The sequence below is a fragment of the Kogia breviceps genome, chromosome 4, assembly GCF_026419965.1.
Source record: "Kogia breviceps isolate mKogBre1 chromosome 4, mKogBre1 haplotype 1, whole genome shotgun sequence".
NCBI lineage: Eukaryota > Metazoa > Chordata > Mammalia > Artiodactyla > Physeteridae > Kogia > Kogia breviceps.
In genome coordinates, this window is record NC_081313.1 from 128,942,686 (window position 1) to 128,970,151 (window position 27,466).

Sequence of the window (27,466 nt, forward strand, 5' to 3'; positions counted from 1 at the left end):
CGTGACCCCACCTCCTCAGACCCCTCCACCTGGGTCACATGTCCACAGTCCCAGGGTGAACTGCCCTCCGCAGACTCCCCCAACTGGGGTCACACGTGCACATCCTCCAGGGTGACCTCACCTCACCAGACTGTGCACCTGGGGTCACATGTCCCCTTGGTCAGGGCACCATAGCTCTGCTCTTGGCTCCCTAATTTGGAAACAAGCTGGGTTCCTGGGACCTGCTGGGATGAGAAAAAGTGTAAGGTGGGTCTCCTGTCCCCACACTTGTCCCACAGAAGTCCTCCTCTTTTCACTTTGGTTCTGTGTGATTTTACCTCTTTTTAAAGCTTTCATGCTAGAGTTGAACACATTACTTGGTTCTGGCAGGCACAGTCTCACTTTCTTGTCTCACTTACTTGTTGAGAAAACTCACAGGACAGCAGGGCTGAAAGCCGAAGGGCAGCTCTGGACGCTGCTGACTAGGGACGGCAGACAGGAAGGAGAGCTCAGCAGCAGCCTCAGCTGTTACCCATCGGCCTTTTGCCCGATCTGCGTGCCCTGCAATCAATTCACCAGCTAAACCTGCCTCCCTTCGCACCATGCACGTGCTGGTAAATTGGAATAATCAGCAGGTAGCCCTCCTGAGGATTATCCACGAGCCCCAAGGAAGGTGAACCTTGCAGGAATAAAGACAAAGGCCCTGCCCATAGCACTGCCCTTGGGAGGACCAGGTCACCACACTCAGAAGAGAGGGTGTTACCTAGACAAGCCCACCTCGGCTCCAGACCCAGACATCTAAGCACTGACTTTCAAATGCAGGCACGGAGCTTCCCAGTACTGAGGCCAGGCCGGCTCTCTTCCCAGCTCTCCATACTCTTAGCGTACACGGAACATGGTCAGGTCTAAATCTTCTTATTATAGACAACACATGGTCAGCTCTAAACATAAACAGTAGTCAGCACATGGAGAGGTCTAAATTTACCGTGTAGACAGAACTTGATCATGTTTCAACTAGCTTAGGGCTGAGCTCATAGGAGGTACAGATCACACATATGGGTCTCTCATCTTTGGACACCCACATCAGGAAACTGAACGATATCATTGTCATTAAACATTTCAACAGGCAAAACAGAAATGTTACCAGTGTCTCTGGCCACCTGGTGGTCAGGATCCACATGTGATGCAAGAACTTCTTAGAGTGCAGCCCAGTCTGCGGCCAGGCCAGACAAGAAGTGGCCTGATTCCAGCCTCCCAGGCTTCCAGAAGGAGGCGGCCGCACAGGAGGCCCAGGCAGGACAGTTCTGCATGGTACGGGCCAGGAGAGCCTGTCTGTCCATTCCACTGGCCGATTCCGGGCGGGGTGCTCAGGGCCGCTGAGAGCCCCGCGCTCAGGCCCTGCTTCCCTGCAGCATGTGCGTGTGCGTGTGCGTGTGTGTGTGTATGTGTGTGTGTGTAGAGGGGGCAGTGGCTGACGGCTCCCACGGGTCCCGTCCCGGGCACCGTGATGTCTTCGAGGGTAGGTACGGGGAGAGGTAGGGGCACAGAAGCCATTGGAGAGGAGAACCCACCACGGAGCTCCTTGCACACTGGCTCGCCCCACCTGGGGACCAGCCTACCCATCGTGGGCCACATGCCACCCCCCAGCCCCGCACCCCCAAAGGCAGGGCGCCTGCTCTTTCAACAGCACAGGGTCTCACATGAAGGAGACTCAGTGGGGAATGTCACCCACTCCCCCACTCCTGATGCTCAGTTTGGGGAGAATGAACCCCCTTGACTGGGCGATGGGACCCTGTGAAGAAACATGTGGTGCCCCATCCAAGTCAGGGCCTGCCTGAGAGATGGGAACACAGGAGCCACGTGCAGGGCCTGGAGGCCAGGCCAACAGGACAAGCACCTCCAGCCTTGGTCTAGCTCTCCAACTGTGACATTGTAGCATTAAGGGACCTGAGGCAGGTGACTGAATGTAATGGGGTCTAAACTGGACCCTGAATGGGGCTTAAAGAACGTGTGAAGGATGTCACTCAGACAGTGACAGTCACTGGAAGACAGACGCTGTGTGAGGACATCCTGCTCCATCCATTTAAATCCCTGCGATCTCTGAACTTTACGTCGCTACGCAGGATTGTTAGAGCAGGTGCGTGCGGACATATCTGGGGCACAATTCAGTCTGCAATCAACTTGCAAGTGGTTCCAGAAAACACACAGTTGTGCGCAAAGGTAGACACAGCACACACACAAACATACGCATGCTCACAGCACAAATATATTCACACACTAGCCTATGAACACACACGCTCGCGTGTACCCACGCACACACTAACGTGTGCCGGTGCACATACCTATGCACATGCACAGCACATGTACGCATACAGGCACATGCACACACGTAGCGCACACACAGGGAATAAAGTGAATCCATAAAGCATTAATTCCTGAAAGCAAGTGAAGCTGACATGTATTTTTCCCTTTTTCTTAGCTTTGATGTTTTTCACAATAAAAACTTTAAGAAAAGAGTTAATGGCGAATGACTTTTTTTTTTTGCACAGGTGTCGCGGACTCCTCAGAGGCAGTGACCCAGGACTGAGGCCCCCGAGCGTCCTTCTGAGGGTCGTGGCCCCGGTGTCCCTCTCACGGGAGTTGCTGTCAGCCTTGATGGTCGAAGCAGCCATGGTATCTAGATTTCACTGGTAGAAACTATTCCTTTTCTTCCCTGGGAGGAGCAGGTCTCCTTCTACTTTGTTGGGGAGACTCCCTTTTTACTAAACAAAAATGATAAGCTGTAAGTACATATTAAGGTTTAGGTTATATACATGTAAAGAATAATCATAAAGATCAAGGAACAGAACACGATGAGTGGACACCCAGGAGTGCCCTTCCCTCGTCACAGCCTCCTCCCCACCGTGAGGGAGCTGTTCTCCTGATTTTGTGCCAGTGACTTGTCCTCAGAGTTTTCGCCCAGGGACGCATCTCTGCGCAACGCAGCCCAGCTTTGCCTAGTTCCAAAGTCGGTAAATGCGTGTACCGTGCATGCTGCCTTATTGCTCTTGATGGCGCAGCATCGTGTCCATGGGATTCCTTCACCTTGTGAATAGAGATTTTTTAAAAATAATTTTTATAGTTTTACGAACTTTAAACAAAATGTACTCCATTGCTGTGGAATATTCCTTCATAGGAGCGTGCATGGTTCATTTCTGCATCCGCTTGTGATGGCCTTCATGTTCTTTCCAGTTTGGCTCCTGTGGCTGCGGAGTCCATGTCCGTGTGTCCTGGTGCAGTGCCGGTAGGTTTGTGTTCAGCTGGGAGGAGCCCTGCCGGTCTGCGTGCGTGCGCGGACTTCGCTCTCTGAGGCCCGATTGTTTCAGAAGCGGTTGCATCGGCCCGCTGCGTGCCAGGCTTTCCATTGCCCCACAGCCTGCTGATAATTGATACTATGTCTTTCATGTCTGCATTCTGGTAGGTGTATGCACAGTATTTTTCTTATGGTTTTAATCCCTCGGTGGTTAGTGAAGTTGTGCATCTAGTAGTATTCATACACTATTTCCTGTTCGTTTTTAAAAAGTTTTTAAAATTGTGGTTCAATACACATAACATAAAATTTAGTATCTTAACCATTTTTAAATGCCATTTCAGGGTCAAGAAGTAATTGGTGCTGTTGTGCAAACCTTACCGCCATCGTCCTCCAGAACTTTCTCATCTTGCAACATTGAAACAGTCCCCATTAAACACGCACTCCCCATGCTCCCTCCCTCAGCCCCTGGCACTCAACATGCTACTTTCTGTCTCTATGTTTCTGACTGCTCTAGGGGCTTCGTGTGAATGGAGCCAGCACTGCGTGTTGTTTTGTGTCTAGCTTACATCACTGAGCATAATGCCCTCGAGGCTCATCCCTGCTGAAGGCTGTGTCAGAATTGCCTTCCTTTTTAGGCTGAACAACATTCCCTTGTATCGATGGACCGTGTTTTTCTTCTCCATTCATCCATTAGTGGACACGTGTAATATCTACATTCATTTCTCATGTCATAATAATTGTGGAATAACGTCAGAAAGTCCTTTGAATCTAAAGTCATCTGCCATTAACTCTTTTCTTAAACTTTTTACTGTGAACAACATCAAAGCTAAGAAAAAGGGAAAATACATGTCAGCTTCACCTGTGTTCAGGAATTAATGCTTTACGGATTCACTTTATTCCCTGTGTGTGTGCTACGTGTGTGCATGTGCCTGTTTGCCTACATATGCTGTGCATGTGCATAGGTATGTGCACTGGCACACGTTAGTGTGTGCATGGGTACATGCGTGCGTGTGTGTTCATATGCTAGTGTGTGAATATATTTGTGCTGTGCACGTGCATATGTTTGTGTGTGTGCTGTGTCTACCTGTGTGCACACCTGTGTGTTTTCTGCAACCACTTGGAAGTTGGTTGCAGACTGAATTGTGCCCCAGATATGTCCGCACGCATCTGCTCTAACATTCCTGCTTTTCCACATAAAGATCAGAGCTGTCAGGGATTTAAATGGATGAAGCAGGATGTCCTGACACAGGGTCTGTCTTCCAATGACTGTCACTGTCTGAGTGACATCCTTCCCACCTTCTCTAAGTCCCATTCAGGGTCCACCTGAGGCCCCCATTACATTCAGTCACCTGCCCCAGGTCCCCTATAAACTACAATGTCACAGTTGGAGAGCTAGACCAAGGCTGGAGGTGCTCGTCCTGTTGGCCTGGCCTCCAGGCCATGCACGTGGCTCCTGTGTTCCCATCTGTCAGCCAGACCCCGACTTGGATGGGGCACCACATGTTTCATCACAGGGTCCCATCGCCCAGTCAAGGGGGTTCATTCTCCCCAAACTGAGCATTAGGAGTGGGAGGGGTGAAGTCCCCACTGAGTCTACTTCATGTGAGACCCTGTGCTGTTGAAAGAGCAGGTGCCCTGCCCTCGGGGGTGGGGGCTGGGGGGGACATTTGGCCCACGATGGGCTCTCGGGTCCCCGGGTGGGGCCAGCCAGTGTGCAAGCGTTTCCAAGGTAGGTTCTCCTCTCCAACGGCTTCTGTGCCCCTACCTCTCCCCGTGCCTCCCGTCGAAGACAGCACGGTGCCCGGGACGGGAGCCGTGGGAGCCGTCAGCCACTGCCCCCTCTACACACACACACACACACACACACACACACACACGCACACGCACACGCACACGGACACGCACACGCACATGCTTCAGGGAGGCAGGACTTGAGCGCGGGGCTCTCAGCAGCCCTGAGCACCCCACGCGGAATCGGCCAGTGGAATGGACAGACAGGCTCTCCTGGCCCGCACCATGCAGAACTGTCCTGCCTGGGCCTCCTGTGCGGCCGCCTCCTTCTGGAAGCCTGGGAGGCTGGAATCAGGCCACTTCTTGTCTGGCCTGGCCGCAGACTGGGCTGCACTCTAAGAAATTCTTGGATCACATGAGGATCCTGACCATCAGATGGCCAGAGACACTGGTAACATTTCTGTTTTGCCTGTTGAAATGTTTAATGACAACGATATTGTTCAGTTTCCTGATGTGGGTGTCCAAAGATGAGAGACTCATATGTGTGATCTGTACCTCCTATGAGCTCAGCCCTAAGCTAGTTGAAACATGATCAAGTTCTGTCTACACGGTAAATTCAGACCTCTCCATGTGCTGTCTACTGTTTATGTTTAGAGCTGACCATGTGTTGTCTATAATAAGAAGATTTAGACCTGACCATGTTCCGTGTATGCTAGGAGTATGGAGAGCTGGGAAGAGAGCCGGCCTGGCCTCAGTACTGGGAAGCTCCGTGCCTGCATTTGAAAGTCAGTGCTTAGATGTCTGGGTCTGGAGCCGAGGTGGGCTTGTCTAGGTAACACCCTCTCTTCTGAGTGTGGTGACCTGGTCCTCCCAAGGGCAGTGCTATGGGCAGGGCCTTTGTCTTTATTCCTGCAAGGTTCACCTTCCTTGGGGCTCGTGGATAATCCTCAGGAGGGCTACCTGCTGATTATTCCAATTTACCAGCACGTGCATGGTGCGAAGGGAGGCAGGTTTAGCTGGTGAATTGATTGCAGGGCACGCAGATCGGGCAAAAGGCCGATGGGTAACAGCTGAGGCTGCTGCTGAGCTCTCCTTCCTGTCTGCCGTCCCTAGTCAGCAGCGTCCAGAGCTGCCCTTCGGCTTTCAGCCCTGCTGTCCTGTGAGTTTTCTCAACAAGTAAGTGAGACAAGAAAGTGAGACTGTGCCTGCCAGAACCAAGTAATGTGTTCAACTCTAGCATGAAAGCTTTAAAAAGAGGTAAAATCACACAGAACCAAAGTGAAAAGAGGAGGACTTCTGTGGGACAAGTGTGGGGACAGGAGACCCACCTTACACTTTTTCTCATCCCAGCAGGTCCCAGGAACCCAGCTTGTTTCCAAATTAGGGAGCCAAGAGCAGAGCTATGGTGCCCTGACCAAGGGGACATGTGACCCCAGGTGCACAGTCTGGTGAGGTGAGGTCACCCTGGAGGATGTGCACGTGTGACCCCAGTTGGGGGAGTCTGCGGAGGGCAGTTCACCCTGGGACTGTGGACATGTGACCCAGGTGGAGGGGTCTGAGGAGGTGGGGTCACGTGTTGAGAGAGAACGTGTGACTTTAGGTGCAGGGTCTGGGGAGGTGGGGTCACCGTGGTGAGTGTGGATGTGTGACCCCAGCTATAGGGTACGGGCACTGTATGGGTCTCACCACATCTGCATGGGTCAGGATCACATGTATGGGGAGGCCCCTATGCGCTCTTTGCCTGCAGTGTGTCTTTACCCCTTTGACATTTCCAACCTCTGCGTTAAGGGTGTTGCCCTGATTAACCGGTGGTTCCTTTTCTTCCCTTAATCTTGTCGCATTCATATGAGGTCATGCATGTTTGAGTGGGGTGCTGCTCTGTGTGCTGCTGAGTGACAATGTTCGGTGGTGTCATATGAATATCATAGCATATCATATGTCTAATCTATGGGGGTCACCACTGCCTGGGTCTCCCTGGACAGAGGTGAGGTGAGCACAGACTAGGCCCCCGTGAGAACGGTCTCCCATGTGCCATGTGAGGGCACCGTGATGGCCCCTAAGGTAGGGGAATGTGTTTGGGTCTCCGGCATTTGTGATGAACGGGAGTCGAAATGGACTCTGATTTAAAAAGACATTATTTTATGAATTTAAGTGAAATAAAACACACGTCACATACCCTTTACCATCGTCACCATTTTAAGTGCACGTTTCTGAGGCATCAGATCTATTCACTTTCTCGTGGAGCCATCACCACCACGCCTAGAACTTTTCATCTTGCAAAACCAACATTCCACAACCATGAAAGTCTCCCTCCCCATCCCCTCACACTGGCCCTGGCACCGATGTCCCCTTCAGTCCCTGAGTTGTGGACTCCAGGTCCCCCACTGGAGCACAATCCTGCAGTGTTTGCTGACGGGTCATTTTGGAAGAGCTGACTTTCAGTCTGAGGCTCTGCCTGTTTGCATCTGAAGAATCTGCATTTCAGGAGGGGATGTATGAGGAAGGGGCGTAGGAGGGACAAAGGTGTCCGGGATGCAGTTGAGTCAGGACCTGATCAGCTGCCTTTTGTGTCCTCTGGTCGCATCTCTTGGTCTGGGCCTCATCTGCATCATCACTGTCCCCGCTGGCACCCCTGGGTGTTGTTGTCTGAGTGAGATTCCCCTGGTGCCCCTGCTCTCCTCCCCTCCTCCTGCTGGTTGGGGAGCGAACTGCTTGCTGGGTGGTCTCTACTCCTGAGGCAAGAAGGACCCTGTAGCATGGACCTGCAGAGTGTGGGTGTGGTCCCCACAGCATGGTGCCCACATAGGACACAACATCGGGGCGTGACAAGTGCTAGGTTGCCTCATCACTGACAGGGAATGTTGCCAAGATCCTGCTCGGGAGGGTGTGGTGTGGGTGGCCTGGGACCCCAGACGTCCATTAAACCAATAATGGCCCATTCCTATCCTGGAGCTTGGAGAGTGCATCCCCATGGGCTCCAGATTCACCCCTCATCTCAGCCATATCCCTCTGGCCTGTCTTTGAACTCAGGAAAATGAGCTCTCTTGTCTACAACATAGGCCTGGTCCTGTTGGTATTAGGATTCTTTAATTTAGGCGTCCTGGGATAGCAGCCCTTTTTAGGCCTGAGAAGGAACAGCTCAGGAGTGTACAACAATTTCAGATGAAACTAATATTCTATGACTCTCTCTAACTCCGTGGTTGTTGACTTCTATTAGTCATTATTCTCCTGGTTTTAGCCCTGATGTGGGGATTACAGAGGAGCCAACATTTAAATCTTCATAATCTGTGTATTTGTAGCTTCAGTATCATTACTGACCCATCGATTTTATGGTTTGGGAAGAGTTATTGATTTCACGTATCATGTAAAGGATTCACAATGATGATAGAGCAATTAAGATTACAATAATGGCTGGTAAACTGTTCACATTTTCTCTACCTGTGCATCTATTATATGTATATGAGTTAGTTTAGTTGTCAATGTTAGAGAAATAATATAGAGAACTAGTTTCAAAAATCACTATTAATGTGTGATGATGAGAATGTAAATGTTCTTCCATAATCGGTGATGTTATATCTTGAGATCCTAGATGAAATTGATATGCCTTCGTGATATACAGGATTTTAGCCTCTGATTTAAGTTTGACAAAGCTACATCACTTTTTACTTTTCTCTCATTTATTGAGAAAGACATAATTGTTATGGTGTTGGCTTGAAAGTGGTTGAAAAGGACTTGAGACCTTCCTTATTTTATATTTACATAGGTAGGATCTTGAAACATAGGATATGGTGGAGGGCATTTATGTAACAATTCTAGGTTAGGAGTATCAGTTTCTAGTGCTTAGCCTTCTTGTTTAGATGCAAATGCTTTTCAAAGTATGAAGATTATGATTAGCATTACTGCTGCTATTGAGATGAGTGAGCCAAAAGACACAATATTTCATGTTGTGTGTGCCTCCGAGTAGTGAGACTAAAGTAATGACATTCCTGAGAGGCCAGAAAGTGCTGCGGGAAGTCATATTTACTACTACAAATATACGCGTGAAGTGACTTTTTGCTCATGCTGAGTTCACTGTGTAACCTGAGAATAGTGGGAATCCGTGTAGGAAGCCTCCCGTAATAGTGAAGCCCGCTCCCATGGACATTAGGTCATGGAAGTGTGCTGCTACATAGTATGTATCCTGGAGGATAGTGTCCGGGGATGAGTTCACTAAGATGATTCCTGTGAAACCTCCTACTGTAAAAAGAAAAACTAAAGCCTAAAACTCATAATATATTGGAGGTCATATAATATTACCTCCGTGAACAGTTGCTAACCAGGGACTTCCCTGGTGGTGCAGTGGTTAAGAATTTGCCTGCCAATGCAGGGGACACGGGTTCGAGCCATCGTGTGGGAATATTCCACCTGCCGTGGAGCAAAAAGCCCATGTGCCACAACTACTGAGCCTGCCCTCTAGAGCGTGAAAGCCATGCTCTGCAATAAAGAAAGCCTTTTCAGTGAAAAGGCAATGCACCGCAGCGTAGAGTCGCTACTGCTCCCTGCAACCAGAGAAAGCACACTCCTGTCGGGATAGAAGCAATTATGGTAGCTTTTGCAAAGTATGCTCCTGAGTGGACAGCTCTCCCTATGGTAAATATATGATGGGCCCACAAGAGAAATCCTAAAAAGCCAGTGGGCATGACTCATACTATTCCTAAATAGCTGAAAGGCACCTTTTGTCCTAAATAGTGTGTAATGATGTGTGAATTTATAACAAACCCTGGTAGGCCATGAATACAGACTTCAGGGTGACCAAAGAATCAAAATAGGTGTTGGTATAGGATTCGGCCTCCTCCTGCAGGGTCAGAGAAAGTAGTGTTGAGATTTCTATCTCTTAAGAGTATGGCAATTCTGGCTGCTCGGACTGAGAGTGGTAATTATAGTAATATGGCTATAGTTGGTGAAGATTAAACAAATAATGGTGTTTGGTATTGGGTTATGACTGCTGGTTTTGTATGAAAGACTATAGTAATAAAAGCAATAGCACCAAGAATTGAGGAGACACCTGATAAATGTAAGGAGGAAATGGTTATGTCGACAGAGGCTCCTGCGTGGGCCAGGTTGCAGGCTAGAGCTGAATACACGGTCCACTGGTACCAGAACAAGCTTCTATTATTGGTGACATGAGTAGGAGTAAGAACGATGGGGGAAGTAGTCAAAAATTTACATGGTTTACTCGGGGAAATGCTACCTCAGGTGTGCGAGTTATTAGTGGCCCAAGTGAGTTTTCAAACCCTGCAATATAAGGGGTACAACAATAAAGAAAATTATTACAAGTGCAGGGACTGTTATGACCACGTTACAGATTTGTGCGTCTCCAAGTAGCGCTCCAGGTTAGCATAGCTCAGCCTGGATTAATATTCTTAAGGTGCTGCCTGCTACTCCAGCTCAAGCACCAAATAGTAATTATAAGATGCCGATATCTTTGTGATTTGTTGAAAATAATCAACAGTGTATGAACAGAGGTAAAATGACTGAGCTAGCATTCGACTGTAAATCTGAAGACAGAGATTGAGCCCTCTTTCTCACAAACCCTGTGGTGAATCAACAAATTGAATTGTAATTTCAGAGAAGCAGCTTCAATTCTGCCAGAGATTTTCCTGCCTTTTTTCTTTTTTTCTTTCTCAAATGAAGAAGAAGCAGATTGAAGCCAGTTGACTAGAGGATTTGCCTGTTAACTAAAGTTTCCTGGGGTTAAAACTCATCAGTCTTGTAAAGATTTGGCTTAACTACAATGTTTGCTTTACATTCAATTGATGTAGGATGAAGTCTTTCAATCCTTATTTTTAGAAATTAAGTAAATTTTACTTGTTTTGGGTTATGAAAGCTCTTGGTCTGAACTAACCTAAATTCCTAGTCCAGCACGGATGGAATGGGTGTTATGTGGAGTAATTGTCTGGGTTTTATGATTGGTAATGATAGGAAGGTTATTACTTTGAATGTTCAATGTGCTTTGTTTTTGTGTTGTTTCATGAAGGGAATACAGTTAGTGATGTGGAGTATGTTAGCTGCAAGTAGAAATATATGCTGAGCACTGCTGTGATGGCTATTAATGTTGGTAGAATGATGTTGTCATTTTCGTTATCTCTTGGATAAGTATTCATTTGGGTAAAAACCCTGATAGTGATGGACTATGTCCTAATGATACTATAATGGTGAGGAAAAGGATTGTGATGGGAGGTGTTTTACCTCATGTGTGTGATAATGACACTCTTGTAGTCCATGCTCTGGGCATAAATAATAAGAAGAGAGTGTTGTTATGATATAAATTAGTATGTTTAGGATTGTTATAATCGGAATATACTTTATAACGGCTGTTATTCATCCTATATGGGCACTTGATGAGGAGGGTGTAATTTTTTCCAGGTGAGTCTGACTAAATCTCCCTCAGCCTCCAGCTATGATTTATAATATCACTATGATTAATAGTATATTTAGGTTGATGGATGGTGACATGTGGTATAAAAGTGACAGGGGTGCACTTTTGTCATATTAATAGCATCAGGCCTGCTGTTCATGGGACGCCTTGTGTGACGTGAGGCACTCAGAAGTGAAATGGGGAAAGTCCTACTTTTGTGACAAGGGCGATTGTCATGAGGGTGGATGCTGCTGGATGAAAGATTTTTGTTATTCGTTGTGTTCCATGACCAGAGTATATTAGATTAATGATACTAGCCATTATAAGTAGTATTGGTGTGGTGGATTGTTTTAGGAAATATTTGTTGGATGCTTCTGTAGCTTATGGGTTTGTGTTTTTTATTAGAATGGGGATACCATTAACCAGTGTGAGCTTCTTATACAATTATATTTCCTGTGATAATGGTCAGTAGAATGATAGTAAAAACAATGAGAGTTTATTAGTACAGGAAGGATCTACGACAACATGTTGGGGGTATGGGCCTGAAGCTTACCTAGTGAACCTTAGTATATAGCATGTGCTGTAATGTGGTAACATGGAGAATATAAAATTCTTAGGAAGAATTCAATTCCAGGAATAAGAGCATTGAAACCTCTATAATTTACTCTATCACAGTAACTCTTTTGTCAGACATATTTCTTAAGTTTGTGGTGGGTTGCTGGTATGATGACAGGTGGTGAAAACTCTCATATACATCGGGCTAATGTTAGTAGAAAAAAAATTTTTATACGAGATGTAGACGTTGATCATATCAAAATTGTGGGTAGGATGCTCAAATTCATAGAAAGGAGATTGTTAGATGTGTTTTAATGATGACTTGGGGTGTATATAATTCTGGCACCTAGGGATTGTCGAATGCTCCTACAAATGGATTGTTGTGGAAATGTTTATTATAAGGAAATTGACATATTGTCTAGCAAGGAAGAGGTGAATGGGCCTGCTACATCTTCTACATTGAAGTCATATACAGGTTTTGATTCTACTTCTGTTGAATCAAGTGAGGCTTCATTGAATCTCTGCTACTGCGGAGATAATAAAATTCTGAGTAGGGGGCAGAAGAAAATAGTCATAGGTGTTCCTGTGTAATAATTACTGTTGAAAGTGTAAATGATCCATTTATCAGTAAGACTGAGGATAGAATAACTGCTACATTACTTCATATGAGATTGTCTATGCTACTGTCCCTAGAGCTCCAGTGAGTGAGTATGTTGAATGTGAAGCTCATCCAGAACTGAGGATGGAATAAATGGCTAGGTGTGATATGGCTAATATAAAGAGTATGCCTACATTTATATTAATTAGTGGCTAAGATATGGGAAGAGGAATTCATGTTGTGAGAGCCAGGGTTAAGGCTAGCATTGGGGCAATAATATATAAATTGATGCTGTTGATGGACATAGTGGGTCTTTAATAAGTAATTTGAATGCCTCAGCAATGGGTTGTAATAATCCATGTGGGCAGATGATTTTTGGCCCTTTCTGGATTTGTATATAGCTTAGGATTTTCCATTTAGTTAATATGAGGAATGCTATGGTGAATTAAATTGGGTAACTTGTGAAAGAGTGTTGATTATAAACATATTCTTAGGAAGAGGACTTGAACCAGTGCAGATAAAAGTTTCAGTTTTACATAATTACCGGGCTCTGCCACCGTAACAAACCCTGCTCTACAGTAGGGTATGTATAAATTAATTGAATGTAGATTATGTCATCATTTAGTTTGAAGACATTGTGTAAAGTAAGCCGTATTGCTCTTGTCCTTTCATACTGGAAGAAATCTGCAATAGACAGAAACCAAGCAGGATGGCTCCAGTCTGAACTCAGATCATGTGAGACTTTAATCATTGAACAAAGAGACAATTAATAGCAGTTATACCATTGAAATGTCGTGATCCAGCATCAAGGTCAAAAACCATATTGCCGATATGAACTCTAGAATACAATTACACTCTTATCCCTAGTAAAACTTGTTCCATTGATCAGTGTTTGAGAAGAACAGGTGATAAAGAATTTTGACTAGCTGGTCTAAATTGTAATCACTCAGAGGTGATTTTATTCTCTAAAAATAAATGGCACACGGGCTCAAGGTGCACCAGCTTCAGTAGTTGTGGCACGCAGGCTCAGTAGTTGTGGCCCACTGGGTTAGTTGCTCCGTTGCACGTGGGATCTTCCCAGACTAGGGATCGAACCCGTGTCCCCTGAATTGGCAGGCGCAGTCTTAACCACTGCATCACCAGGGAAGTCCCAGAATCGCCGTCTCCCTTTTAATACACCTTAAGCCCAAAGAATCCATGGAAGATTGTTACAGATAATAAGAGAATAAAATATTGTAAGGACTATAACAGAAGCATATAGTACACTGTTCATATAGACACATCCCAAGCAGTTACAAAGTATATTATAAAGGAGGCTGCAGTTTGCAAAGAATAACATAAATTATACCCACAAACTCCCAATATTTCCTGAATCATTGCAATCTGAAACCCTATTGTAGGAAGCAGAACATTCCAGGAGACATTCTACAAATGAAGGCCTCTAAACCCTGTGGGTGGATAAGGAATTCTGGAAGGAAGGTATCCTCACTCAAGGAGAGCATGATCCTATACTTTTGTCACATCACATCCCTGTACAATTCCCATTGATCTCGGTCCAGGCATTCCCAGTTCTCTTGAGAGAAATCTATGGGCACATCCTGGGATGTCAGCAGTCCCTGAAATTAAAAGTACACATGACATGTGGCCACGGGAAGAGTTCATAATGTGACGCAAGAAGAAAAGAGCAAATTAAGAGAACTGGTTTTAATTTAGAAGAGTGTCTTCAATCATCCACTAATATATATATATACATATATTTTTTTTTTTCACAAAGTAACTTTCTCTATTTCTAACTACAAAAATGAGTATGTCATGTGATCCATAAAACCAGTATAGAGACTATAGTCATCTGGAAAAGAAATGATAAAATGGTGGTTTCAACACGGACATATGCATTTTTGAGTGTTTTATTTATATCAAACTGGATAAAATGTGCGTATTTCTCAGACAGAAAAGACATGTCGAGGTAGAAATGTACCTTTCAACTATTCATGGGTCCACAAGTACACTGGAGAGAGTGTAAAATTGCAGATTCTGATACAGTAGGGCCGGTGGGCCTGAGTTCTATTTTTTAAACGAGCTCATTTTTAACTAGTGATGCCACAGTCTCTGATTCATTAACGACAATTGTGAATAGCAGAGACATAATAAGGAAAGGTAAACATTCATAGTTAACTTCTAACTTCAAGTGTGTTATGGATTTCCCACGTTTAATAGGATAGTAAGCACAGCAGCAACCACCGTTTGTGAACATTCACTGTAGACCGTGTGTATCTTTCTGACTTTTTGTGTAGGATTGCAGGGAAAAGGCCTGTGCTGCGGCCACAGTGGGCGGGGCCCTCAGGCCGGGCCGCCCCTCCAGGACCCCCGACGGGGCCCTGAGCTCCTGGCGGCTCCTCCCCCGGCGCCCCGCCCCCTCCCAGGAGGCCTCGGGGCAGAACGGCCCCACCCACTGCGTCCAGAACGGAGCCCGCGTTTCCTCAGAGCTGGAGTTCCCGGCTCGGGGTCTCTTCCGTCCGCCGTCACGGAGCTGCCCTGGAGCCCGAGGGGAGGGCGGCCTCACTGACGCTGCCGGCTGCGGAGGGGCCCCGGCGGCCGAAGCCGCGACAGTCGTGGGGACGGCGGGCCGGGTAAGTGGGTCTGGTGCCCGGGCGGCCGCGCAAAAGCAGCTTCTGAGGGGAAGGGTTTCGCGGCCACCCGCCGCTGCTGTGCAGAACGAGCGGCCTCGGGGTCTGGTCCCGGGGAACTTCGGCCTCTCCTCTCGGCCCTGCCCTCGGCCTGTCTCGCGGGGCCCGGGGGGCGTGGGGAGAGGGAGGCTGAACGTCCTGAGGGGACACGGGGCGAGGGAGGCGCAGGGTCCGGCCGCAGCGTCAGCGACCCTCCTCCCGACGGCGGAGAAAGCGGCGAAAGTTCCTCCCGATGCTCCCAGGCCTCTTGTTCAGCCGAGGCCTTGTGCGCCCCTTCCTCCCTGAGCTAAAGCACCGGGGGGGCGGGAGGGGACAGGGCGGGGGGCTGGCGCAGGTGATGGGGGACGTGAAAAGGTGATTGTCAGCTAAGGAGAACCTGCTCTCCCAAGGTGAGCAATGCAGGGCTTTCCTTATGCGAAGATGCTGGAGTCAGGCTCACGAATTCCTTCCTTTGATATGCACCTCAGCTCTCTGGGGCCTGCATCCTGTATTTGCATATCCTGAGTTCCTCAGGGCCTGCCCGCTCACATTGGAGAGGATGACTGTGGCATCTTTTGTTTACTGAGGTGGCAAGAAATATTCCATTTCTCACAGGCTTGAGGGGCAGACAGTGAAGAAGCGTCGGAGAGTCTCACTTGGCATGTACTTTGGTTTACATATAGATAATAGTTATACTTACTTAACTGTGCTAATAGAGGCTCTGGAGTACAATCAACTTGTACTACTGCCCTCTATGTATTAATTTCATCAATATCATAAGATAAATGCCTATAGAATTGACTTAATCCAGTTAAATAGCATAATGATTTTTAAAGGAAACATAATAGAAATATAACAACAAAACCTTTACCACTACAGGCTGGGTCTGGAACAAGGTAAATAAATGTTCCATTGTTAAAATATTGAAAGAGTATTCAATAGAAATATCAAGAAAAATGACAAATAATAAGGGCAGCAGAATGTTGAAATGTTCTATCTTTATCATTAAAGTGGCAGAAAATCATTTATGAGCAGGCACTGGGGCAGAAGATGCCTGATTTTATATCTTTGTCATATTTGTGCAGTTGTTTCAACAAGTAACTTAAAGACACAATGGAAAAGCCAGGAGGTTTGTGCCTGAGATCATGTTGATGTGAAACCCGGGATGGCCGCCTTGTGCCAGGTGAGTTAAGTTTACCTCGCAGGTAGACCCCAGAGCTCCTGAGAAACAAGGGCTGGAATTTTTCTTCTGCGATGAATAGGAGCTGTTGAGTCCAGTTCGTTGAGCAAGGAGTAGGTCTTGTCTATTACACATTTGGTTTTTGGAATGGTATCTGTGCTAATTTCAAACTCTTGTTTTATGAAACCCCCCCCTCACCTTTCCCCTGAAGCAGGCATAAGTGTGTTTTCTAAAAGCGTGACTCTGTTCTGTTTTAATTCAGTTCTTTGTAGCCATGTTTACATTCCTTCTATAAGTGATATGTTTTGATAAATTTCTTTTTCTGTGTGACCTTTTTCACTTTGAATTATCGTACCTAAATCCACTCATTATGCTGCTACTAGCCTTATGACATTGATTTCATGGCTGAGTGATATTCCATTGTACATAAGTTTCACAACTTCTGTATCCATTTTTCTCTTTCCTGGGATATGGAACGGGTACCGAAGTCGAGGTTCTTGTAAACAGAGCAGCCCTAAGCTTTGGGGTGCCTGTGTCTTGTTGATTTTTAGTCTTCCCAAGATATACGCCCATGAGTGGAAGTGCCCTATGCTCTGTAGCTCTGTTGTTTAGATGTTTTAGGAAACACCATACACTTTTGTAGAGTGTCTGCGGCAATTTTCATCCCGCCCGTCAGCATAACAAGGTTTCCTGTTCTCCATGGCCTGTCCTGCATTTGTGGTTTTTTACACTTTTTTCAGATGGCCGTTTTGACCGGGGGGAAGTGAGACTTCTTTGTAGTGCTGATTTGCTCTCCCAGCTTGCTTGGTTGGCCAAAACGTGTGTATGCTTTTTTACCTGAATATATTCAGGAAGGAACACATACTCCCTTTTTGGCCAACTGCATCATTGTCCAAGTTCTGCCGCTTTTCATGTGCTTTCAAGGAAACTCCAATCTACCTCTTGAAATCTGTTTCCTGCAATTCTGCCTTGCTTTCAAATCCTCTTCGTTGCCTTAACTCAATGTATTTTTGGATGGTAGTTGTCATTTATCACTGTGCAGGTTTGTGAGTTGCAGTGCCCCTGAGCTCCATGTTTCAACTGCCCTTTTTGTGAGCTGGCCCAGAAAACCACAGCATCGCCTCAGGCCCTATCCTGGTTTCGGGACATCAGGCTGAGCCTTTGGTGAATTCTTCTTCGTGATGGGAAATGAGAGTAACATGTGCCCGACCAAACACCTCCAGCTAGTCTCTCATTGGTTCCCCCTTTTCCCGTTCATCCTTGGCACATATTGCAAACTGTTCGAAACAGGAGGTTAAAGGTGCTGATTCTCCAAGTGGGGAGATTGTTAGTAAACCGGCTGGAATGGTGAACCCGAGCACCAGGAGATGAAAAATGAGGTGCGCTGTCGAAACCTTTCATGATCACACGGTGTATCATCCTCTGGGCTTCCCATGCATCTTTTAGCTGTAGGAAGGTTGCGTTGCACCTGGAGAGTTGGGACCCATGGAATGGGTAGCACACAGTATTACTTTAAAGGGTCTGCATTTGCTCACTCAACCTCACCAATCCTCTCAGTCCCAAGAGTGTCCAACCTTATGTCTCATCCTGCTGTGTGTCTAGGTGTGTTCAATCCATGTTGCATCATAGCCCCTGAGCAAAAGTTATAAGGGTTTTTATGTCTGTCACTGTCTTTTTCTACTATTGTTATATTGGTTACAGCTGATTTTCAACGCTGTTTGTTGCTGTTCTACATCCACTTGATTCACGTTGAAACAGACATCAATAAATTCTTTTTCAGATTCTTAACAGTCGTATAGAATTTTTTCTGGTGACTTGAGTGTGCTGAGTGCAGTTCTTTGAGGTTCTGTGTAGGCCTCGTCTATTATCAATTTGGTATTTGGAACGGTATCTTTGCTAATTTCAACCTCCTGGATAATGCCTCACCCCTCCCCACCTTTCCCCTTTAGCAGCCTTATGTGTGTTTTCTACATATTTGACTATGTTTCTGTTTTGTAATTTGTTTCATGTGTAGCCATTGTTGATTCTACCTTTAAGTTATATCTTACGATATGTGTCTTTTTCTTTCTGACTTATGTTACCTAGAATGATCTTACGTAACTCCTCCTGAGTTGATGCAACTGGCCTTATTTCATTGATTTCCTGGCTGAGTTATATTCCACTCTACATACGTACCACATCTCTTTTATCCATTTTTTCCTTCCAGGTATATTTAGGTTTTATCCAAGTCGAGGCTCTTTTAAACAGAGAGGCGGTAAACGTTGGGGTGCCTGTATCCTGACGATTTTTGTTTTTCCCAAGATATTCGCCCATGAGTGCAAGTGCCCTATGCTCTGTAGCTCATCTGTTTAGATGTTTTAGTAAACACAGTACACTTCTTCAGTGTGCCCGTTGGCAATTTACATTTCCACTATCAGCCTCACAGGGCTCCCTTCACTCCTCGCCCTGTCCTGCATTTCTGGTGTTTACACTTTATGAGGATGGCTCTTCTGACTGATGCGAAGTGTGATACTTTTTGTAGTATTGATTTGCAATGCCCACCTGTTTGGTTGGCTAAAAAGGGTGTATGCCCTTTTCTTGAATATATTCAGGAAAAAAGCATACGCCCTTTTTGGCTAACTGCACCGTTGGCGATGTTCAGCCCCTTTTTTGTGCTTTCATGATGAGTCCTTTTTACCTCTTCAAATCCCTTTCCTGCCATTCTCCCTTGCTTACAATTCCTTTTCGGTGACTTCCCTCAAGACATTTTTCAATGATAGATATTTTCAACTCTGCAGTTTCGTGAATTTTAGTGATCCTGAGTTCCATTTTTCAACTTGTGTTTTTGGGAACTGGCCACAAAACAGTGGGATTTCCTCAAGCCGTATTCTTTTTCCATGGGCAATCTTAGCCTTTGGTCATTTCATCTTCCTGATTGGAAATGAGAGTGACATGTGCCTGTCCGAACACCTAGGACTTTTCTCTCATTGTTTCTCATCCTTCCGCTTCATCCTCTGGACAGATTCCAAACTGTGCGCAACAGGAGGTTGAAGGTGCTGACATCCCCAAGTGGGGAGATTGTTAGGAAAGACACTGGAGGGGTGAACCCGACTCCCTGGAGATGAGGAGATGAGATGCCTTTTCCAAACTCTTCCCGATCAAATGGTGTACCACCTTCTGGGTGTCAGAGTCATGTTTTAGCTGTAGGAAGGGTCCCGTGCATGGTAAGAGAACACCAGGGATGTTTCCAAATCAGTGTCTCCCTGAACCCTAAACTGGGGAATTTTACGCTATGGCTACACGTATGTTCATTAAGGGCCTTGGGCAGTAGGCAGAGTCCGAACTTAAGATGATTAAAGTCTTCAGGGTCAGAAGCGCTGACCATCGGCCTCCCTTAGGGTACATTGTATCTGTCATTGATAGATGATGTCAATAAAAATATCTATTCGTTTTCAGATTATTTCCGCTTCTAGGTTATTACAAAATATTGAGTGTAGTTCCCTGTGCTGTACAGTAGTTCTGTGTTGATGATCTATTTTATACATAGCAGTGTGTATGTGTTAATCCCAAACTGTTCATTTATCCCTCCCTGCACCTTTCCCCTTTGGTAATAATAAATTATAAGATTTTATGCTTCTCAGAAATGGGGGAGCTGAAAGAGAGGTATCATTTTCAATGGAAAAGCATTCAAAACTATATTGAAGCTTCAGCCAAGATTATTCGATGTACATCCTTGGAAAGAAATCACTTCATTTCTCTAATGTTGACCTGACAAATAAGACAAACCCCTTCACTGAACTTGCCTATACTAAAGTGATGGAAATATCAAATGGAAGTGTTGGAAACATCTTATTTTACCCGAGCCTTATACACGGCTCTAGGTTAATTACAGTTTGGCTCACACATCTGTTCATTGAAGTTACAATGTTCTCAATTTCTGTCACTGATCCTGCAGAGTGGGCCCCAACAAGGGTCCCCTGCCCCGTGTCATTGGAGCCAAGAGAACGAGACTGAGTTTGGTTCAGAAGCAAAGGAAACTTTAGATTCTGATCAGAGAACGGGGAGAGGTGAGAGCGTGCGCTCCCCCGAGGGCTGTGGGCGGGGCTGCTGTGTGGGGATCCCGGCAGCATCAGCGGGACGGAAGGGGCGGAGTCTCGAGGGCCGGGTTGGCTGGAGCTCAGGCTCCCTGTCGCGGAGTCTGCATGGGGCCCCGCGAGCTGAGGTGTCGGCCCAGCCATTTTGCACCAGGAAATAGGTTCTGAAGTGCCGGGTGTGGGACCTCTGCATGTGGAAACCTAGGGGCAAGTGAAATTAGACAAAGCACAAAGGAATAAACGTTAGACTTTACTTTATTGCCCGGATTCTATTTTTATCTCCCAGGATTTTTTCATGGGCTCTGCCGGTGACAAACCCCTCCTCTGCCTTTTGTCCCATTCCTCATTGTTGGGGCGCTGAGGGTGCAGACCCCGCTTCTGTAACTGCTTCGTGCTGAGTCGGGAGGCCTCATACCCGGGGGGAGGGGCAGAACTTCTCCCCAGCAGCCTCCAGGTGAGGTTGACTGTCCCCAGGGCTCTTCCCTCACTGCTCGTCCGCCTGAGCCCCAGCATTTGAAGTGTTATAGATTCTAATGACCTTTAAGGGTGCAGGAAAGAGATGCGCAGAGACGCTGGGGGGCCGGTTTTACCCCGCCCACATTTGTTCGGCCACCTTAGGCAGACGGTTTCTGCCAGCCTAGATGCTCTGACCAGTAGTCTGCGCTTTCTTCAATTAGGCCCCTGAATTAACGTACAAACAGCACCAGGTGTCAGAACCCTGCCTGCTCAACTCCCACACAGTCCAGGGCCGGTGGTGATCCAGACCCATGACGGCCACTGAGTCAACGGCCTTTTCAAGTATCCAGGAGTGCAACCGGTCTCATCGGCCGCCGCCGTCACCGCGGTGTCTGTAGGCGTTTCTATGGTGACAGCGTTATTTAAGGTTCCCCCGCCAAGCTTATGAGCTCCGCTCTGGGTGCAGTAAGTCCTGCAAGCAGTAGTCTGCTCTTTTGGGGCACGCTCTTGTTGTTTTCTGAGAGAAGATCCACGTCAAGTGATGGTCACACGGGTCATCATGGGGACCCGTTGCCCCCCGTTGTCCCTCTGGAGGTTGGAGTTGGAGGGCTTCCTCACTCGAGGTCAGTGTGCCCACGGAGCGACGCCTGCAACTTCAGGGCATGGTGGGTGGTTAGGATCACCGCGTGCGGTCCTTTCCCCTTAGGAGGGAGTTGGCCTTGCGGGCTGCGGATTCCAGGTTTTTAGATACCCCCAGTATCTTGGCCGGATGGGGCGGCGGGCCAAGCCCTTGGTGACCGTACTTTCTCCTACCTGGAGGGCATTCTTGCATTGTTCCATTTCAAGAGGTCCCAGTTTTTGCACTAATACTCCAAGGGCGATTCACTTTCTACCCAGAATGTAAAGGTCAAAGGGTTTAGCTAAATTAGGGAGGTCCAGGGCAAGGGTCTGAATTAACTGCTCTTTCCATTCTTGAAAGACCGCTTCTGGATTCTATTCGAACGGATCATCATCTTTTCCTTTCAATGTTTCATATAGAGGCCCAGCTATTAGACTGTAGTTAGGGATCCAGATGCAGCAAACCCCGACCTCCCTAGGAACCCTTAAGCTGTCTTCTAGGTTTAGAAGGGGTAAGGCTGCAAATGACTTCTTCCCTTTCCTGGGATGGGCTTCTCCGACCTTCTGTGAGAATGAAGCCCAGGCAGGTCACCTTAGTCTGTGATATTTGAGCCTTTGTCTTGGACACCTTCTATCCTTTATTGGCTAGGTAGTTCAGAGGCCTCCTTAGTAGGGCTGGGGATCAGAATGTCATCTGCATATTGAAGGAGGGTTCCCTTCTCCAGAGGTAGATCTTTGAGGTTTTAGTTAAGTTTCCCCAAAGGTGGTGCGGGAAGTTTTGAACCCTTAGGGGAGGACGGCCCAGCAGTACTGTCTTCCTTGTATGCTGAGTCCTGCCAGTCACAAGCCAAAATTTCTGTGACCTCTGGGACTAATGGAATACAGAAGAAAGCATCATGTAAGTCTCATACAGAATACTATGTCCTGGGGGATGGTACAATGACCAGCAGGGTGTAGGAATTAGGAACTATTGGATGCATATCCTCAGTGGCTTCACTGACTGTCCCGACATCTTTACCAGTTCCGCAGTAGCCCACGGGGCTCTCGTGGTCAGGCCCCTCGCAGGATATACAGCTCACCTGGGCAGGTACCCAGCAGCCCACGGGGCTCTCGTGGTCAGGCCCCTCCCAGGGTATGGAGCTCACCTGGGCAGGTACCCAGCAGCCCACGGGGCTCTCGTGGTCAGGCCCCTCCCAGGATATGGAGCTCACCTGTGCAGCTACCCAGCAGCCCACGGGGCTCTCGTGGTCAGGCCCCTCCTTGGATACGGAACACCCTTGTGCAGGTACCACGGCAGGGCTGGGCACACAGGAACCGTGCGCATAGCCCTCATTGCAGAGCACCCCCATCTCACCTGTCCCTCAGAGCTGACACAGAGCACCTCAGAGCAGGACTTGAACTAACAAACAGCAGCTCCGACAGGTCTGTGACCCTGGGCTTCACTCTGTGTGGCCTCCCTCCGCCTGGTCTTCCAGGGACTTCCACTGCAGCCGGGGCACCAGGTCTCTGTCTCCACCCACCACCCCTCCTCTCCCTGACTCCTGGGTTCCTCTTATTAGGAGAGGGTCTTCTTGAAGTTGTCTCCCACTCATGGGCCAGATAAAATGATTAGAAAACAAGCCAGGGCTGCAGCCCCTTGTCTATCCTGACCCTCAGGACCTACACGTGTTCCTTGGAACTGACCGGTGCAGCAAGGTCCATTTTATGCAACTGTGAGCCCCTGAGGGGTGAGGAATGGCTGACCTGGGCAGTCTGACCCGGCCGGCCAGTCCTCCCCAGGTGTGCCTGGGCTGAGGTCAATATAAACACCGCTCCAGGCAGCAAGAGCCCCTGCAGCTGTGCCTGACGCCATATTCTCTGCCCCATCGGCAGTCTCGGGGCTGGGCTGGTGGGAGGGAGTAGGGCCCACGGCTCTGTGCGTGGCCCGGTGCGAGTGGGGCTCTGGTGGACTTTCTGCAGGAGTTGCCGCGCTGCCACCTGCTAAAGAAGAGGATGTGTCGCCCATACCTGCCGCTGGAATTTCTCCCCGGGCAGAGGTGAGGACGGAGAAAAGCAGTGGGAGCCGGGACAGGAGGGGTACATTGGGCAGGGAGATGGAAAGCTTCCAGAAGAGCGCCCGGGGCCAGGACCATGCTGGCTGGCCTGCAGGCCCCAAGTTGGCCTCCGTGCTGGTGTGGCTCCATGGCCCTTCCTCTAGGCTTTCAAGTCCTTGCACACATTCAGGTGTTTTAGCTGGGAAGGGTGGGAACAGTTCAGCAGCAGCTGGCCTGGGGGTCAGCTCATGTTTACTCAGGGACGCCTTGACATGGTCCCCCAGCTTTGCAATGAGGACGTTCCTTGCGGGGGGGCTGCTGGCTGCATGAGAGATGATTCCCCACCTCTGACCAACTTCAGAATTGTTTACCACTGGAGCAAGGGTTTTCCTGATAGGGTTTTCCTCTGTGTAACTAGTGGGTTCTTAATTGGCAGCGTGAACGGTGATATCAGAGGTCCTGAATCAGGATGGAAATACTTATCCCCAACTTGTACAGGCAGGCATAAAAACCTGGGGAGGCCGTGTGCAGCCGGCACCCTTAGGGATTGGCTTCCGACTGACCCCTCAACGTTCTGGTGTCCAGCCACTGCTTTAGAATTTCTGGGGCCCAGTGCTGACTCTAAGGGTTCTGTAACCCAGCCTCTGTTGGTCTTTAATGAGACCCGCACTTCCAGGGTCCCACAGAGCAGGGTCCGTGTGACTCTGTTCTGTGGCTTCTGTAACAAATGACCACAAGCTGGGTGGTTTAAAACAACAGGAATTCATCCTCCCCCAGTCCTGGAGACCAGACATCTGAGATCAAGGTGTTCCAGGATGGACGTCCCTCCAGAGGCTCCAGGATAGGGCTCTTCCTGCCTTTTCCAGCTTTGGGGGGCTCCAGGCATCCCCAGGCTTGCGGCTGCAGCCCTCCTGTCTCTGCCTTCACGTGGCTTCTCCTCTATGTTTGTGTTTCTCCTCTTTTGTCTCATAAGGACTCTCTCAATTGGATTGGGGGCCACGCTAACCCCAGATGGCCTCACCTTGAGACACTTAACTACGTATACAAAGACGCTTTTCCCAGATATGGTCCGGTTCCTGTGTTCTGGGGGAACATATTTTGGGACCAGCATTCAACCCATTACCTGTGTATAAAATAACCCTAATTTTAGGAGATTACCAAGGTCCCGTATAGATAGCAGCCAGCAGCCATGTGGGTGGGGGTCTGGGGAGAATGAGGACCCTGGAATCACCTGGAAAGGATGAAGTCCTGGCTGCATTCGGTGAGCTCTTCCACCACGGGGCCCGTGGAAACAGCCACTCCACTCTGTCCGTGGAAAGGGACCCAGTGCCGAGTCCAGAAATGGTGATATTGCAAAGCTGGCTCTTCTGGGATGTCATCATCAGTAGCATCATGTAACCAGTAACTACGGGCTTGGAGGAGTCACCCTGTGGCACGTGATGACAGCACTGTCACTTTAGGCTCATCAAGCTTAGAATAGGAATGTTTGAAGGAGAAGAGTTTGGGAGATTGCGAAGCTTGGTTGTTAAGGAAACTGAGCAGGTTTGTCAAGGTTGTCAAGGAAACTTCTCGCTTAAACTGAAGGCAGGGCGGGGAGAGCTGAAATCCAGGGATCTTTTAAAGGGGCTGCTCTGAAACACCATCACCTGAGAGTTGGTCTCAGCGTGAGCTGGTGTTTGAGAAACGTGTGATGAGATGAAGCCTGACTTTCTGTGACAGCTGGGGAGGGGTTTGTAAAGCAACTTAGCGTTTAAGGCCAAGTTTGTTGCTGGAACATAGTGTCTCCCCAAACTGGGCTGAAGCTCAAGATGTCTCTGTCCCCTTCCTGTGAGAGTCCAGGGCAGGTGGGTGTCAGTTCCCAGGCTCTGCCCCCACTTTGTTTCTCCTCCCTGCTTCCAGGTGAGTGTTTCAACCAGCGGGGTGGGGTGACCACAGGGACATCGTGCCCTCCATCCTAGGATGCAGGTTGGCCAAGGCCCTCACCACCTCCACCCCTTCCCCTTGGTAACACGAGACACTGTGCCCCAGCTGTAAGGGGTGGGAAGGCTGGGATGTGCAGGGTAGCTGTGCACAGGAAAAAGGGAAATGGGTTCTGATGGGCAGCTGTGCGGCTCTGTTGTGAGGGTCGCCCAGACACTAGCGCACAGATTCTGGGTTCTGTGAAGCTTCGATGCTCCGTGGTTCTGGAAATCCTATAGGAGATGGTCCACAGCAGGTGAAGCTAATGCTCGCAGTGGAGGTGGTGAAGCCAAAGGTCTGCAGTTCAGACTAAAGGTGCCGATGTACATGCAGGACAAAACCATCTCAGGTGAATGGACTTCAGGCACGTTTAACATGAATGCAGTCGTGTTAATGCCTAGCATCTTCTATCTTGTGCCTCCTCAGGGACCCCCTCCTCAGTGCCTGGGGCTCCTGTAACTCACGTACAAGGGGATGGAGAGCGGGGTCTGTCCAGTCTGAGCCCTGAGTTACCCTGTGAGTCTGCTCGGGACCACCGTAACAAATACCACAGACTGCGCAGCTTGAATAACAGGCCTATCTCCCAGTCCTGGATGCTGTCGGAGATCAAGGTGTCTGCACGCTGGCTTCTCCTGAGGCCTCTCTCCTTGGTGCTTAGACAGCCATCTTCTCCCCAGGTCCTCACATGGTCTCCCCCTGTGCCTATCTGTGTCCTAATCTCTTCTTGTAGGACATCAATCCTATTGGATTAGGATCCACCCTAGTGACGTCATTTTTACTTTGATGATCTCTTTAAAAATCCCATCTCCAAATACAGACACATCCTGGGGTCCTGGGGGTTAGGCATTCAGCATGTGGATTTGGGGAGACATGACTGAGCCTATAGCATCCTCCTTAGGAACCAAGTGTGCCTCGGTCCTTCCTTCCCTCAAGTCATACGAGGTGAGCTAATGGCTCAAGGAGAGGCCACTCGTGCAGAGTTTGTGTCCCAGCTGGGGAACCCTTCTCTGCTCTCTTTGATCAGGCAGTGGCAGTGCCAGCCCCCTCCGGAGGTGAGCAGTTCTGGGGTTTCCTGCCGTGTCACCTGGCCCGCTGAGGTGCTCAGTGTCTGGGAACCCAGGAGTCAGCAGCCTAGTGGGGCTGCCGGGGACTCTCAGGGCCTTGGCAGATACCCTAGCGAAAGTGGGGAAACTTTGGGGGATTACAGGAGGGAGAGAGTCACAGTTTCGTTTATGCTTCAGAAAGACCACGTTGGGGTGGGATGTGAGACGCACCGTGGGGCAGGGAGGTTTGTCAGGTCTGATGGAGGAACCAGGCACAAGATCGGGCTTGGGCCAGGGCTGTGGGCGTAGAGGGGAATTAGTGTGGGAACTGGCCACAGACCGTTGTCAAAGTATCGGTTTCCCTGTGCACCGAGGCCGAACAGAAATACGGAGACAGGGGTTTTGGAGGAAGAGACAGATGGCTTTATTTTTCTGCCAGGCAGCAGGGAAGACACAGCTGGCTAGCACCTCAAGAACTGGGCACCCCTCTTTGAGAATCAGGGAAGATTTTATATGTGGGGCTTCCACAGTCCAGGGTAGAGGATAAGGATCAAAGTAGTGAAGGTCTTGCATTCCTCCTTTCCTTTGCATTATTTCAAAACAGTCATCGCTGGCATCAGGTCGCTGGTAATTGGGGTCCAGCAGACTGGTAATTGCGTCCGTTTGCCTCTGGTTTATTGGCCAGTGACCTTGTTTCTGAAATGAAAAACTAGGGGGTGATTTGTTATGAGGAGCGTATAGAATCTAAGTGCGTTACATAATAAGGTTAGGGAGTGAGAAGCAGGGGCTGTAACACACACAGTGAGGGGTGATGGGTGCCGAAGGTAAATTCCATAGTGTCGGAGTGAGGTTAGCTTTGTAGAGTACAAATCTAGTTACTACAAAT

General features: G+C 48.2%; 1 long non-coding RNA gene across 1 annotated transcript in view; it reads left to right on the forward strand.

The window, feature by feature from the left end:
* The first annotated feature begins 15,014 nt into the window (after window positions 1-15,014).
* Window positions 15,015-27,466, forward strand: part of LOC136794172 (uncharacterized) — a 46,862-nt gene continuing 34,410 nt past the window's right edge. Inside the window, exons 1-2 of the long non-coding RNA XR_010840550.1 lie at window positions 15,015-15,182; window positions 16,304-16,401. This is a non-coding gene — a long non-coding RNA (uncharacterized lncRNA). The remainder of the gene's footprint in view (window positions 15,183-16,303; window positions 16,402-27,466) is intronic.